The sequence below is a fragment of the Cryptotermes secundus genome, unplaced genomic scaffold (genome assembly GCF_002891405.2).
Source record: "Cryptotermes secundus unplaced genomic scaffold, Csec_1.0 scaffold160, whole genome shotgun sequence".
Lineage (NCBI taxonomy): Eukaryota > Metazoa > Arthropoda > Insecta > Blattodea > Kalotermitidae > Cryptotermes > Cryptotermes secundus.
Window position 1 is genome coordinate 1,495,833 of NW_019745080.1, and position 14,049 is coordinate 1,509,881.

Consider the following 14,049-nt stretch of genomic DNA (forward strand, 5'->3'; position numbering starts at 1 on the left):
GTCGGTTCAATTCCTGGTCGGGACACCGGTTACCCAATCTGATATTTTTCAGTCACTCCAGACAAATGTTGGGACAGTATCTCAATTATTACACTTACGAAAGGAAGTATACTGTAGTTTCATAGATATAATTTTGACTGCTGTATCTTTTATTCACAGCATAACCTAGCCGGCCGCCCTTTACCCCCAAGAAGGTTCCTGGTACTCATTTCCGGTAGAGGCTGAGTCGATCCCAAAGCCATAGTGCGGCTGGAAGGATTGGGTCAATTGAAAAAATCTACCTCGTCGGGACTCAAATCCGCGACCTTCCGGCCTGTAGCATACTGCCTCAATTAATGAAATCATGCGATAAATATATGTAATATTATTTAATAAAATATTCACTTCAACCTGTGTATCCAGCATCATAATAATGATGCCCACGAAGATGATAATAATAATAAATTAATCAAATATTCATTATGTGTTTCGGCAGAAATCTGATTTGTTTGGGGGGGGTATTGATTCAACATAACATATATTAAAATTTTCACATTCTGTGATTGCGATAGAGCCGGGATTGTTCAGTCAGTATAACCACGGGCTGCAGCCTGGACGACCGAGGTTAGATTCCCGACTGGAGCAAGAGATACTTCTCTATTCTACAATGTCCAGGCCGGCTCTGTGTCCCACCCAGCCTCCTGTTCAGTTGGGCACCTGGGACTCTTTCACCGAGGGTAAATAGGCTGGAGCGTGAAGTGAGCCCCTCTCCTCCATCTAATGCCGAGGTAAACAATGATGGAGCTATACCTCCACTCCCCCATAGTTCTTCAAGGCATGATGCTTAATTAATTAAGCAGAGGGACAGTTTTACCTTAACCTTTTACCTTACGATTGAAATATATTAAAATATAGTACTGTTTTTCTAAGGGGACACGTGGTAGCATAGTTGGTTCAGGTACTATACTACAAGCCGGAATATCGCGGGATCGAATCCCGATGAGATGGATTTTTTCAATTTACCTAATCCTTCCAGCCGCACTACGACCCTGGGGTCGACTCAGCCTCTAACAGAAATGAGTACCAGGAATACTCTTGGCATATTCTTGGGGTTAGAGGACGGCCGGCGAGCAAGGCTGACAACCTTACCGCCATCTGTTAGCCGATTGTCTAGAAAATGTGGGAACCTCAACATCTCACAACCCCATGGGCCTCCATTGCCTGTTAAAGGGATAGCTTTTCTTTTAGTTTACTGTTTTTCTAAACGTGGCTCCTATAGTTTATTAGTTCGTAGATCGTCGGTTGCCTTTCAGGAGGCTGCAAGGCGTTATATCCGGGATGATATAACGCCTCATAATATTCCTCATGGTGCTATATAATCTACACGCTGACGTCATAAATGACTCCACAACAAGAAAAATGGTAGAGAAATCTGACTGATGCTAATTCGTTTAGATCTTGTGACGTATCATTCTGTGCTACGGTGTTGGTCCCACACCCAGCATATCTTCTGATTCTTTGTAGTAGAGATCAGAAGATTTACATTTGCTAGACTGACTAGTGTAGCCAATCACAGTGGCCGCACACCAACTGAGTCAAGACAAGCATCAAGACATGAGGCTAAAGACTCAGTCTTGCTTCATTCATGATTCAGACTCGAGTCCGCACGCCGAAGTAGCACGTGTCTGCGTTTTATCACATCTTCTCTAGTTGATGAGATGACGTCATGCTCTTCATTCATGTCGATAACGTACACTGGGGCTGTTCTTTGAGTACTGATGTCTGAGCCTTGACGCACAGAAAAGAAACATGCCGAGTCTCGCTGCACCTGTCTGCAGCATGAAGCTGACGTCAGCATCATGACTCAGACCGGTTAGCGACAGTTTTCATAATCTCATTTGTTTCAACCGTGCTCCTTTCTTTGCGTCATGTCGCAGACATCGTGTCTTGACTGTTACATGTCTTGACGCATGTCGGTGTGCGACCTACCTAAGGCGTGAACTGTCTTCTCCCGCTCGAACGCTGAGATCATGGGATCGAATCGCAATCGAGGCATGGATGTCTGTGTACGTTTATTCTGTGTTTGTGTTGTGCTGTGTTTAGGTAGCGGCCTTGTGACGGGCTGATCACTCATTCAAGGAGTCCTACCGTCTGCATAAAGAAGATTAATGAAACTGAAGAAGTGACCAGGGCCAAACAAGGGCCTCTAGAGCCATTGATGAATGAGACCAGGCAGTGTGTAACAAAATGAGTGGTTAACCCTTCGTAGCCAGTGAAAATATTATTAATGGTATAATGGTGCGAGGAAGGAAGATGATATTGCTTCTCTTTTTATTATTACCCCCTCAAGTTCTGTAGTGTCCAAGTAAATTGAACACTTCGAAAATTTGGCTCAGTTAAGATATTTTGGAACAACTGTAAAAAATCAAAATTTAACTGAGGAGGAAGTTGAGAGGAGACTAATTTCGAGTTATACTCGCTGCCATTCAGTCCAGAACCTTCCGTCTTCCAGTCCGCTGTTTAAAAACGTAGAAATTTACAAAATTATAATTTTGCCTCTGGTTCTGTATGGGTGTGAAACTTGGTCTCTGATATTAAAGGAGAAACATAAGGCTGTGAGTGTTTAAATACAGGGTGCTGAGGAGAATATTTTGACCGAAGAGAAATGAAGCGACCAGAGGCTGGAGAAAACTGCATAATGAGGAGCTTCATAACTTGTACTCTTCGCCAAGTATAATTAGAATNGAGTAACAAATCAAAATTTTACTCAGGAGGAAATTAAGAGGAGACTGATTTCGAAAATTTGGCTCAGTTAAGATATTTTGGAACAACTGTAAAAAATCAAAATTTAACTGAGGAGGAAGTTGAGAGGAGACTAATTTCGAGTTATACTCGCTGCCATTCAGTCCAGAACCTTCCGTCTTCCAGTCCGCTGTTTAAAAACGTAGAAATTTACAAAATTATAATTTTGCCTCTGGTTCTGTATGGGTGTGAAACTTGGTCTCTGATATTAAAGGAGAAACATAAGGCTGTGAGTGTTTAAATACAGGGTGCTGAGGAGAATATTTTGACCGAAGAGAAATGAAGCGACCAGAGGCTGGAGAAAACTGCATAATGAGGAGCTTCATAACTTGTACTCTTCGCCAAGTATAATTAGAATGATCAAGTCAAGGAGAAAGAGATGGACAGGGCGTGTACCACGAATGGGGGAGAGGAGAAATGCATATAGGATTTTGGTAGGAAAGTCAGAAGGAAAGACCACTAGGAAGACCTAGACATAGGTGGGAGGGTAGTATTAAAATGGATCATAGAGAGATCATCTGGGGCGGCATGGACTGGCTTGATCTGGCTCAGGATAGGGACCAGTTGAAGGGTTCCATAAAATACTGGGGTATTCCTGAGCAGCCGAGCGACTGGTGGCTTCTCAAGGGGGGCCCAACTCTATGGAATTAGTTCAGTTACTGTAGTGTGACGGGCTGTTCTGCATTACGAACTAGAAAATGTGATATGCAAAGGCTTACTATCTGTAACTGTTTGGTTGAAAGGAAGTTAGACGCCAGTCGTGTTACGTTGAATAAACTAACTTGAGCGAGGAAGAACTTTCCTCAAGTCATCAAGTTTTATTAAGTTAGCATTAAGACGCGCGGACCACGACTTGCTACCAACATTATTACTAGGTTTATTATCTTGTGAATAAGCTATTAGTGCTGATTAACTTAGTGATTGTGCAGAAAGTGCTGAGGGAAATATTTGGACGTTAGACGAGAGAAGTGACTGGAGGACGGAGAAACTTTCTTACTGTGAAACGTGTACTCTTCACTCAGTATTAAAGAGGACTAGATGGGTGGGATATGTAACACGCATACAAATTTGTAGACGGTGAACTTAAAGAGGGGAACCTGTTTGAGAGATAGAATTGTAGACGCAGTAAGAGTGTGGACTGGACACATCTGGCTCGGGATAAATTCTACTGGTGAGACTTTGTTAGCATGGTAAAAATGTAAAGTTGTCCCTGTACTTAATTAGTTAAGTATTATGCCATGAGACTTAGGGGGAATGGAGTTATAGCTCCACTATTTTTGAACTCAGCAGTAGATGAAAGTGGCCAGGTTCACGCCATTACGGCTTTACCTCCGCGGAAAGCGACCCCGGTACCCATTGCGCAGGGAACTGGCTGAGCCCCAGAACAGATCTGGACTCTCTGTAGTGAAGAAAATATCTTGCCACTGACGGGAATCGAACCCCGGCCATTCAACCTGTGGCCCATCTCTATAATAACGTAATTGTCTCCTCGTATTTCAGGTGACGTAACTCTTCATGACCACCGATATGAGAACCTAAGATCCTACGTAATTTCTTAATCATGTTTCTATTTTTTTTTAAATTCCCATAGTTGATGGAGTGGGGTGCAGTCCAGCTGTGTCCACTCGACACGTCGGCCACTGATTGGCCTATTGTACCTGCCCCGGGTGATTATGATGATGGAGAATTTGGTGGAATGAAGATTGGCAGGGGAAATCGAAGTACTCGAAGAAAACCTGCCCCAGCGCCACTTTATCCACCACAAATTCCACTTGACCAGAACCGGGCTCGAACCCTTCTTTTAATATACAATGTATGTCCACGTGTGAATGTTGCAATCTTATATTACTCTGCTTAGTAAATCTCCGAATCTCTGCTGTTTAGAGGATGAAATGGGTTCGTGAGTAAAGCAGATCACTTTAAGTAAATACCCTGAAACTGGCAGCGGGGCCCATAGGCACTAAGTGCATGTTACGTAATGAAAAACACCTCAGGGGATTATGAAAAGCATACAGCCACTTTGGAAATTAAGTCGTGTCCCCTATGCCAAAGTTTCAGTGAGCTTTGATAGTAGATTCACAAAGACGGACCTGAATGTATGTGGCCTCTACTATTGCATCTCGTGTAGTTTTATCCTGGAATTTCGTTGCCTCATTACGGTAATGCATGTAACTTACAGCTCCATCTGCAGATAGGAAGCATGCTCTTTCGTTATTATAACATCATTTTGTGTAGTGAATGTTTGTGAAGAATATTTATTTGGGCGTTGTTACGCGCTACTTGCCTGAAATGCGTAATACAAATGTCTTATTGTAAGAATGTATCTGTCTGCTAGCCCTTATGTTTTATTTCTTAATTATAATAAGCGCTGGTCACAGTAGCCGAGCGGTCTAAGGCATGAACCGTCTTCGCTCGCTCTGGCGCTGGGATCGTGGGTTCGAATCCCACTCAGGGCATGGAGGTTTGGTGTGTATGTGTGTGCCTTTATTCTGTGTTTGTGTTCTCTGTTTAGGTAGGGGCCTTGCGACGAGCTGATCACTCGTCCAAGGAGTCCTACCGCCTCTAAAATGATCATGAAACTGAAAGAAGAGGCCAGGGCCCACTGGGGCTGTACAGCCAGTGGGGGGGGGAACTACTATAATAAGAGTTCTTACAGCGGTGGTTATGAAGAGTACCATTTTCTGGGTTGTATCGATATATATGCAGTTCGAGTCTAGTGACATTTTGGAGTAGCGTGTCGCCTCCATCCTCAGAGATCGAAGAGTAAGCCTGACCAAGAAACCAACACTCTTCTCTCCTGAAAGTGGAGGCGATACATTCCTCCGAAAAAGGTCGGTGGACGTTAGCGAGCTGAAGAGTGCTACATGTCAGAATATCTTATAATAGGACTTATTTAAAACTATTTTGATTGTGGTTAAATTATTTTGGACCTTGAGCATCGTATTTATTCTTCGGGTGAATGCTGTAGTGTAGTATGTTGAGGCAATGTGCTATAAGCCGGAAGGTCGCGGGTTCGATTTCTGATGAAATAATTGGATTTTTCAATTAAACTAATCCTTCCAACCTCACTCTGGCTTTGAGTTCGATTCAGCCTCTATCAGAAATGAGTACCAGGGATCTTCCCGGTGAGTAAAGGGCAGCCAGTGCGTAAGACCGACAACTTACCGCCATCTGTGAGCCGATTTTCTAGAAAATATGGGAACCTCGACGTCTCATAACCCTATGGGCCTCCACGACCTGTTACAAGGATAGCTTTTCTTTGGGCTACTTTATGTCGCTGTCAGTATCTGGACTATATGACGTTGATTGAGTTATAACTATTTAAAGGATTTGGTCTAATAAAGACACTGTCCCATACTTTTCTGATGGAACTAAGGCAAGCCTCGAGATATCTCAGTGTAGCTTTTAGTTAGTTTCTTGGGGTGGGGTGAGACTGAGTCTACTTGGTACGTCGGCCACTAACTGGCCTGTTGTACCAGCGATGGGTGATGATGATGATGAGGGCGGAGCAGTCGGTGGAATGACAATTGGCATGGGAAACCGAAGTACTTGGAGAAAATCTACCACAGTGCCACTTTGTCCACCTCAAATCCCACATGCCCAGACCCGGGATCGAACTGAGTCCGTCGCGATGGGAAGCCGGCGACTAACCGCCTGACACCGTCCCATAACTCAGGCAATTATTCGTCGGCTTCCTACTGCAGTCACTCAGGTGACGTCATTTCCGATTTGTTGTTGAGGAAGTAGCGCTGGGACGTTTGTTATCCCCGAGTGTTTCGGATTTTCGTATCGATCTTCTCTCCACCAGCTGCTGGAAACTCATTAATGATGATCGTATCATCGACGCTATGCAGTCTCGTTACTAATATCGTCGTTAATAACTAACTTAAGAAGTTAGCGCTACGTCAACCTGCTCAATAATGGTTTTACTGTCCTCATGTTTCTTCATCTTGACTGATGAGAAAGTTGTTTAGCTTGAAGCTAGACACGAAGATGCGTAGTGACAGAGAGTGAGGGAGTCACTTCAGTGTCTTTCCCTACTGAAGTAAAGTACAATATAGTAAAGCTATCCCTGTAACAGGCCTTGGAGGCCTATAGGGTTGTGATACGTCGAGGCTCCCACATTTTCTAGACAAGCGGATCACAGACGGCTGTGTTTGTCAGCCTTACGCGCCGGCTGACCGCCTTTGCCCCCAGAAATATTCATGGTACTCATTCCTGTTAGAGGATGAATCGACCCCAGGGCCATAGTGCGGCTGGAAGGATTAGGCCAATTGAAAAATCCCGTGATTCGAACCCGCGACCCTCCGCCTTGTAGCATAGTGCCTCAGCCAGTTGTGCTACCTCAAGCTCTTTCCGCTAAGATGTTTCCCATTAATTCTCGCCTGTTGGATGAAGTGTAAATAAGGTGTAGCTTGCATTTCCGTGCTCTGGAAACATTCTAGAATTAAATTTGAATATCCCGCGCACAGAACAGATGCTGCTGTATATGTTACATAAATATAATATAATAATTATTCCATCAACAGCTTAACCATAATTCTTCTTTTCTATACAAATTGCGTAAGGATACGCTGTAGCATAGTTGGTTGAAGCACTATGCTACAAGCCGGAGGGTAGCGGGTTCGAGTCCCGATGATGATTTTTTTCAATTGACCTAATCCTTCCAGCCGCACTGTGGCTCTGGGGTCGATTGAACCTCTAACAGAAATGAGTACCAGGAATCTTGCTGAGGGGTAAAAGTCTGCTGGCGCGTAAGGCTGACAACCTCACCGCCATCTGTGAGCCGATTGTGTAGAAAATGTGGGAAACTCGACGTCTCACAAACCTAATGGACCTCCACGGCCTGTTACATGGATAACTTTACCTTTAATTTACCTTCAATATTGCGTATATATTTCATTTCTATGGAATTATCGTCGGTGCTATCATCCCTGATGACAGATTGGTTTCGGGAGTCATATGTCGCAGAGTTGATTTATATACCAATAGCTTATTGAGACCAGACACCGATGATTTAGCCCAGTATCAATTTCATTGGTACCGTGACGTTAAAATATAGGCCTAAACATGGATTGGGATCGTCATTAGTCTTCGTTCGCTCTAATATTTCAGACCGGATACATTTTTCTTTCACAGTTGTCAGCCCTGAATGGAATCTAAGCCAATATTGGCAGTTGTGACGTGTAGGTTTCTGTGATCCTGAAGCGTAAAGACAGATATACAGTGCAATGTTCTTCAGTATATTATCACCCCACTAATGAATGTAATGAATTTCTTATTGGTAAGCTCAGATTTACACGTTTCTCTAAGTTGTACGTACAGAGTGACCAATGACGCTGGCAAAAGCGGTGACCGTTTCGAATGTCGGCCTAGACACCGAACGAAATAATTAAGATTTTTCGTGGTCTTCTGCAGTCTTTCCGGAAGAATTCCGGGAGGGGACATCGAAACAGGTGACTGACGCTTACAGTCACATCTCTTTCATTAATTATCATATGATTCGACGCTATAAAGTCCGAGCTAATGACAGTGTCATTAAGAAAGCCTTAAATGAAATAACTTACGAATTTGATTCGGATAGACAGATATGTAGATAGGTAGGTATTGGGGCCGCGCTATAGCTCAAGTAGTTAGTCGCTGGCTTCCCACCGCGGCTGCCCGGGTTCGATCCCGGGTTTGGTCAAGTGGGATTTGTGGTGGACAAAGTGGCGCTGTGGCAGGTTTTCTTCGAGTACTTCGGTTTCCCCTGCCGCTCTTCATTCCACCAAATGCTCCTCAGTCACCCTCACCTATCATCTGGGGCTGGTACAACAGGCCAGAAGTGGTCGCAGTACAAGGGACTTAGTCCCACCCCACTAGCAATAAAAAAATAGGTAGGGAGATAGGTAGGTAAGTAGGTAGATAGATAGATAGAGTCGGGATAGCTCAGTCGGTGTAGTAACGGGCTACGAGCAAGGCGACCGGGCTTCGTTTCCTTGAAGGGCAAGATTTTTTCTCTTCTCCGCAGAGTCCAGACCGGCTCTGCAAACCTGCCTCCTATCCAGTGGGTACCGGGAGCTCCTTCTGCTGGGGTAGAGCGGCCGGGTCTTGAAGCCGACAGCTAACCTCTTCCTAGTGCCGAGGTCAAGAACGGTGGAGATATTCCTTAGCTCTCCCATGCATCTTTATGCAGTGGTGCTTAATTAATTAAGCGCACGGATAATTTTACCTTTTATTGAATTCAAATGAGGAATACGTCACTCAGAACTGCACACGATCTGAATAGCGACTGGTTACGGGCTGGACGTGAGGAGCCGGCGTAGCGCAGTCAGTATAGCGACTGGCTACGGGCTGGACGTGAGGAGCCGGCGTAGCGCAGTCAGTATAGCGACTGGCTACGGGCTGGACGTGAGGAGCCGGCGTAGCGCAGTCAGTATAGCGACTGGCTACGGGCTGGACGTGAGGAGCCGGCGTAGCGCAGTCAGTATAGCGACTGGCTACGGGCTGGACGTGAGGAGCCGGCGTAGCGCAGTCAGTATAGCGACTGGCTACGGGCTGGACGTGAGGAGCCGGCGTAGCGCAGTCAGTATAGCGACTGGCTACGGGCTGGACGTGAGGAGCCGGTGTAGCGCAGTCAGTATAGCGACTGGCTACGGGCTGGACGACCGGGGGGGTCAGATTTCGAGTCCCGGTAGGGTCAAGGATTTCCTCTTCTCCACTTTATCCAGAACGGTTCTTAGGCCCACCCAGCTTCCTATCCAATGGGCACCGGGGGCTCCTTCCTCTGGGGTAAAGCGCCCGGGTCGTGAAGCTGACTACTCACCAACTAGTACCAAGATCATGAAAACGTGGATCTATACATCTACTTTTTTATTAAGGGGGGAGGCTTGCGGTAGCGTAGTTGGTTGAGGAACTATGCTACAAGCCGGAAATTCGCGGGTTCGATTCCCGACGAGACCATTAGAATTTTTAATTTACCTAATACTTNGGGTAAAGCGCCCGGGTCGTGAAGCTGACTACTCACCAACTAGTACCAAGATCATGAAAACGTGGATCTATACATCTACTTTTTTATTAAGGGGGGAGGCTTGCGGTAGCGTAGCCGGTAGCCGGAAATTCGCGGGTTCGATTCCCGACGAGACCATTAGAATTTTTAATTTACCTAATACTTTCAGCCGCACTCTGGCCCTGAGGTCGACTAAGCCTAAACAGAAATGAGTACTAGCAATCTTCTTGGGGGGTAAAGGTTGGCCGGGGCGTAAGACTGACCTCACCGTCATCTGTGAACCGATTTTCTAAAGAACATGTGGGAGCCTTGACGTCTTACAACCCTATGGGCCTCCATGGCCTGTTGCAGGGTTAGCTTTACCTTTTATTTATTCTTTTACGTTGCTACAAGCAAATGAATACCGGACAATGAGTAAAAAGACGTGCGATTCCTGAGATCCGTAAACGGAGGTACAAGACTAAATCGAATTAGAAACGAAGAGAGAAGGGAGGAATGAGGAGGTTTCTGGGAAACCGGGATAGCTCAGCGATTCTACTGGCTGGACGACCGAGAATTTGGCATTCGATTCCCGGTGAGGGCAATACATTTTCTGTTCTCCACAACATCCAGGCCGGCTCTGGGGTCCACCCAGCCTCCTGTACAGAACTATGCTCCTTACGTTTTCCAGGTACAGTGCTTAATTAAGTTCATGGATAACTTTATCTTTTTTATGATGATTGTTCTCAACGAGTGGCAGAATAAGGAAAAAAAAAACAGACAAGATTGGCTTGAACATGACCGGAGGAAGAAGGCCGAATGACGAATCAGGCTGTTTGGTGTAAGCCAAAAGGAAAAAATAATCCTGGTAGACCATGCAGAAGATGGGATTCATAGAAGCCGGAATAGGATATCGGCGTATGACTTTAACTGGAGGAGGGCAAAAAGGATTATGACGACGAATAATGCTATTAATTATCCATAAATGAGGATTCTGTTGGAATTTTCTTATATTGGTCATGGCACGATGCTGTAGGTAGCTCGCTTATATGGCATCGAATGGTAGAACAATTTACGGACCATGAAATGGTAAATATTTGAAAGGAAGCGTTTGTAGTCTAAGCGAAATCCTATCCCGGAATTTGACTTCAGGAACCGAGAAAACCGACGAAAATCCTCTTTGAGTATAGTCGGTGTTTTGGCCGACATTCGAAACTAACACCTCTTGAATATGAGTCTGGAGCGTTACAGCTGTGCTAACCTGTTCGGGTAAAGTTTTGCGCGATGTATGTGAATTATTATGTTTGGACGCTATAGTATACATTCATTTTGTTATTAAATTTTACACAAGTATAATTAATTATTATTATTATTACTTATAATTTTTAATGACCCAGAAAATAAAGCAACATTTCATTCACTCACTCACTCATGGGGCTGAGCCCATCTTGAGAAGCTGCCAGTTGTGCAACTAAACTCAAGCACTTCCTAGCATTTTATGGAGCCCGAAGGTTCGTTATTGTCTTCACAAGAGCCCTCCACTGGTCCCTATCCTGAGCCAGATTAATCCAATCCATGTCATCTCTCTAAGATCCATTTTAATATTGTTCACTCACTTGCTTCTTGGTCTTCCCAGTGGTCTCTTTCCCTCTGGCTTTGCCACCAATATTCTATATGCATTCTTCTTCTCCCCCATTCGTGCTACATCCTCCTTGACTTGGTCATTCTAATTATACTTGGAGAAGAGTACAAGTTATGAAAAAGCGACAGTTTATTATGAGTTAATATAACGCATACAAAATATTGTAATGCATTAGTTACATAAAGCATGAGTCTGTATATATACAGCAGCACGTTGTGGTTATTCAAAGCATACTCACACCTGCTTGTAGCCTCTAAGGGCTGATGGTGCTAGCGGATATTGAATTCACAGTGCCTAATTGAATTTAAGCTTTGAACTCGTGTTTAGTTATTGGATTTGAGGTTCTCACACCAGTGATTATGCAGGGTGCAATTTTCTGGGTCGTAACATCGTTTAGTTGCATAGAAGTTCACTTGAGTGTTGGAGAAACCCACATTGTTTATCTTCAGGGTCGAAGAACAAACCAAGCAAGCAACCAGCAAGAAGAAAGGTGCATGTAGACCATTCCTACTGCCTCCATCTTCAAGGTGGAAAATTAAACCTGGTAAGAAACTAACATGAAACAGGCTGAAAATAAAGGGCTTTGGTTGCAAACTCTTTCATGTTGGTTTCTTACTTGGCTTAATTTTCAACCCTGAAAATGGAGGCGAAATATTCCTACTAAACATTAGTTGATTTTCAAGGCGTTACACGGCCTTAGCTCTATCTCAAGTGAGGTCATGTGACATTCGTGGTGGCTAGTCCGGTCACGGTAGCCAAGCTGTCTGAGGCATGTACTGTCTTCGCTCGCTCGGAAGCCGGGATCGTGGGTTCGAATCTCACACAAGGCATGGGTGTTTAGTGTGATGTAACAGCATCGTTAAATAACAATTAGGCACAAATTTATCAAAGTTTCGGATGAACCTGCTGCCCCTGTCCTGAGAGTAGAAGATGGTATTTCTTCCAGATGATATCGCTGTTTACTGAATTTATTATTCTATGAATTTTAATGCATGAATATGATTGTTGTTATCTATCCGGAACTTTCAAGTTACTGAGGTTAAGTATTCCTGACGAAGTTTCTTCTTCACGATATACCCTTATAATTTCATCGGGCTTTTTATTAGTTTGTGACAATTTTCCAACCTCAGTTAGCAGTTTAATTTCTTTGGTTGAGACAACGCCATTAAATAACGTACACTCAATCAATCAATTGTGCGACTGTTAGCGGTTCCTAGTAGCAGTATAATGAACTATAATCGTGCGTTTGTTGGTTTAGTATGACTAATCACATTTCCATGTTCTGTTTGCCTGCTGGTTCTACGAACATGATAGGCATCGCTCCTGCAGGGGGGAGGAACACTAGAAAGACGGACTAGTTACCATCTCAACGCATAGTGGTCCATTACAGGCCAAACACAGCAAGAGCAGTTATCCCCTGAACGAAATCACAGAACAAGTGTCTGTTACTTCATGGTAAAGGTCAAAGGTAAAGTTGTCCCTGTTCTTAACTAATTAAACACTACGCCATGAAGGGGTATGGGGGAGTGGATGTATAGATCCACATTTTCTTGAACTCGGCACTAGTGGGAAGTGAGTGGTCAGCTTCACGCCCGGCCGCTTTACCTCCAGTAAAAATCTTGACCCTATCGGGATTTGAACTCCGACACCTTCCGTTCAGTCCGTACCCAGTTGCTATACCGACTGAGATATTTCGGCTACCGTGTTATTTCACATGTCATGTTATTGTACGTTACTTGAGGAAATTAATTAAGATTAACGCGTATTCGAAAGGGTTATTGTCCGACTGTCTGAGGGTAGTTTTGTTTCGCCTGCAAAAATTACTGAACATATTCCAATACAATTTTATATGTTTGGATCCACACTAAAACTCTTTGGGCTAATTTAGTTTTTGTGTATATGAATCCATTTAATGTGAAATTTACACTAAGCTCAAATAATTAAATATAAATTTCCTCAAGGTACAACCCGACAGTAATTCTACTTTTTACACAAAGGGCTACGATTTGCTCTTGTACTATTGTTCTGTTCTTGGTGGTTACTTGCATGGCTTACTCTTCGATCCTGAAGACAGACGTAGTACTTTGCTCCGAAACGTCGGTGAACTTCCGGACTGCACGACGTCACAACCTAAATTATCACCTTGGGAACCTCAGAAGGGTACCCTTCTACCAAACTACACGGCGTCATATCCCAGAAGCTATGACTCTTCATAATTATGGCTCTGATGACATAAAATCTAACATAACAGTTTTTTTTAGTGGCTCTTCCAGCCCATTCAGGGCCCAGGCCTCTTATTCAGTTCCGTAATAATTTTTCACGGACGGTAGGGCTCCTTGGGCGAGTGATCAGACCGTCGCAAGGCCGTAACCTAAATACAGGACAACATCAACACAGACTAAACGCATACACACACTAAACATCAAATCCGTGAGTGTGATTCGAAACCACGATCCCAGCGTCCGAGCGAGCCTCAGACCGCGCGGCTACTGCTACCGGTCATATCAAAGAATACATTCGAAAAATATGTAATCTTCATTGGATTTCAGTTTTTATTCTTACCTGTGCATATACAGTAGAACTTGGTTATAACGTCATCAAAGGGACCTAAAAATAGTGTCGTTATAAACGAATGTCGTTGTAACCGAATGGGCACTTA

At 44.1% G+C, this 14,049-nt stretch overlaps 1 protein-coding gene across 2 annotated transcripts in view; it reads left to right on the top strand.

Annotated features, from left to right (window-relative positions):
- LOC111874847 (soluble guanylate cyclase 88E) overlaps positions 1-14,049 on the top strand; it is a 153,603-nt gene that overhangs the window by 79,496 nt on the left and 60,058 nt on the right. The gene's annotated exons all lie outside the window — the stretch shown is intronic.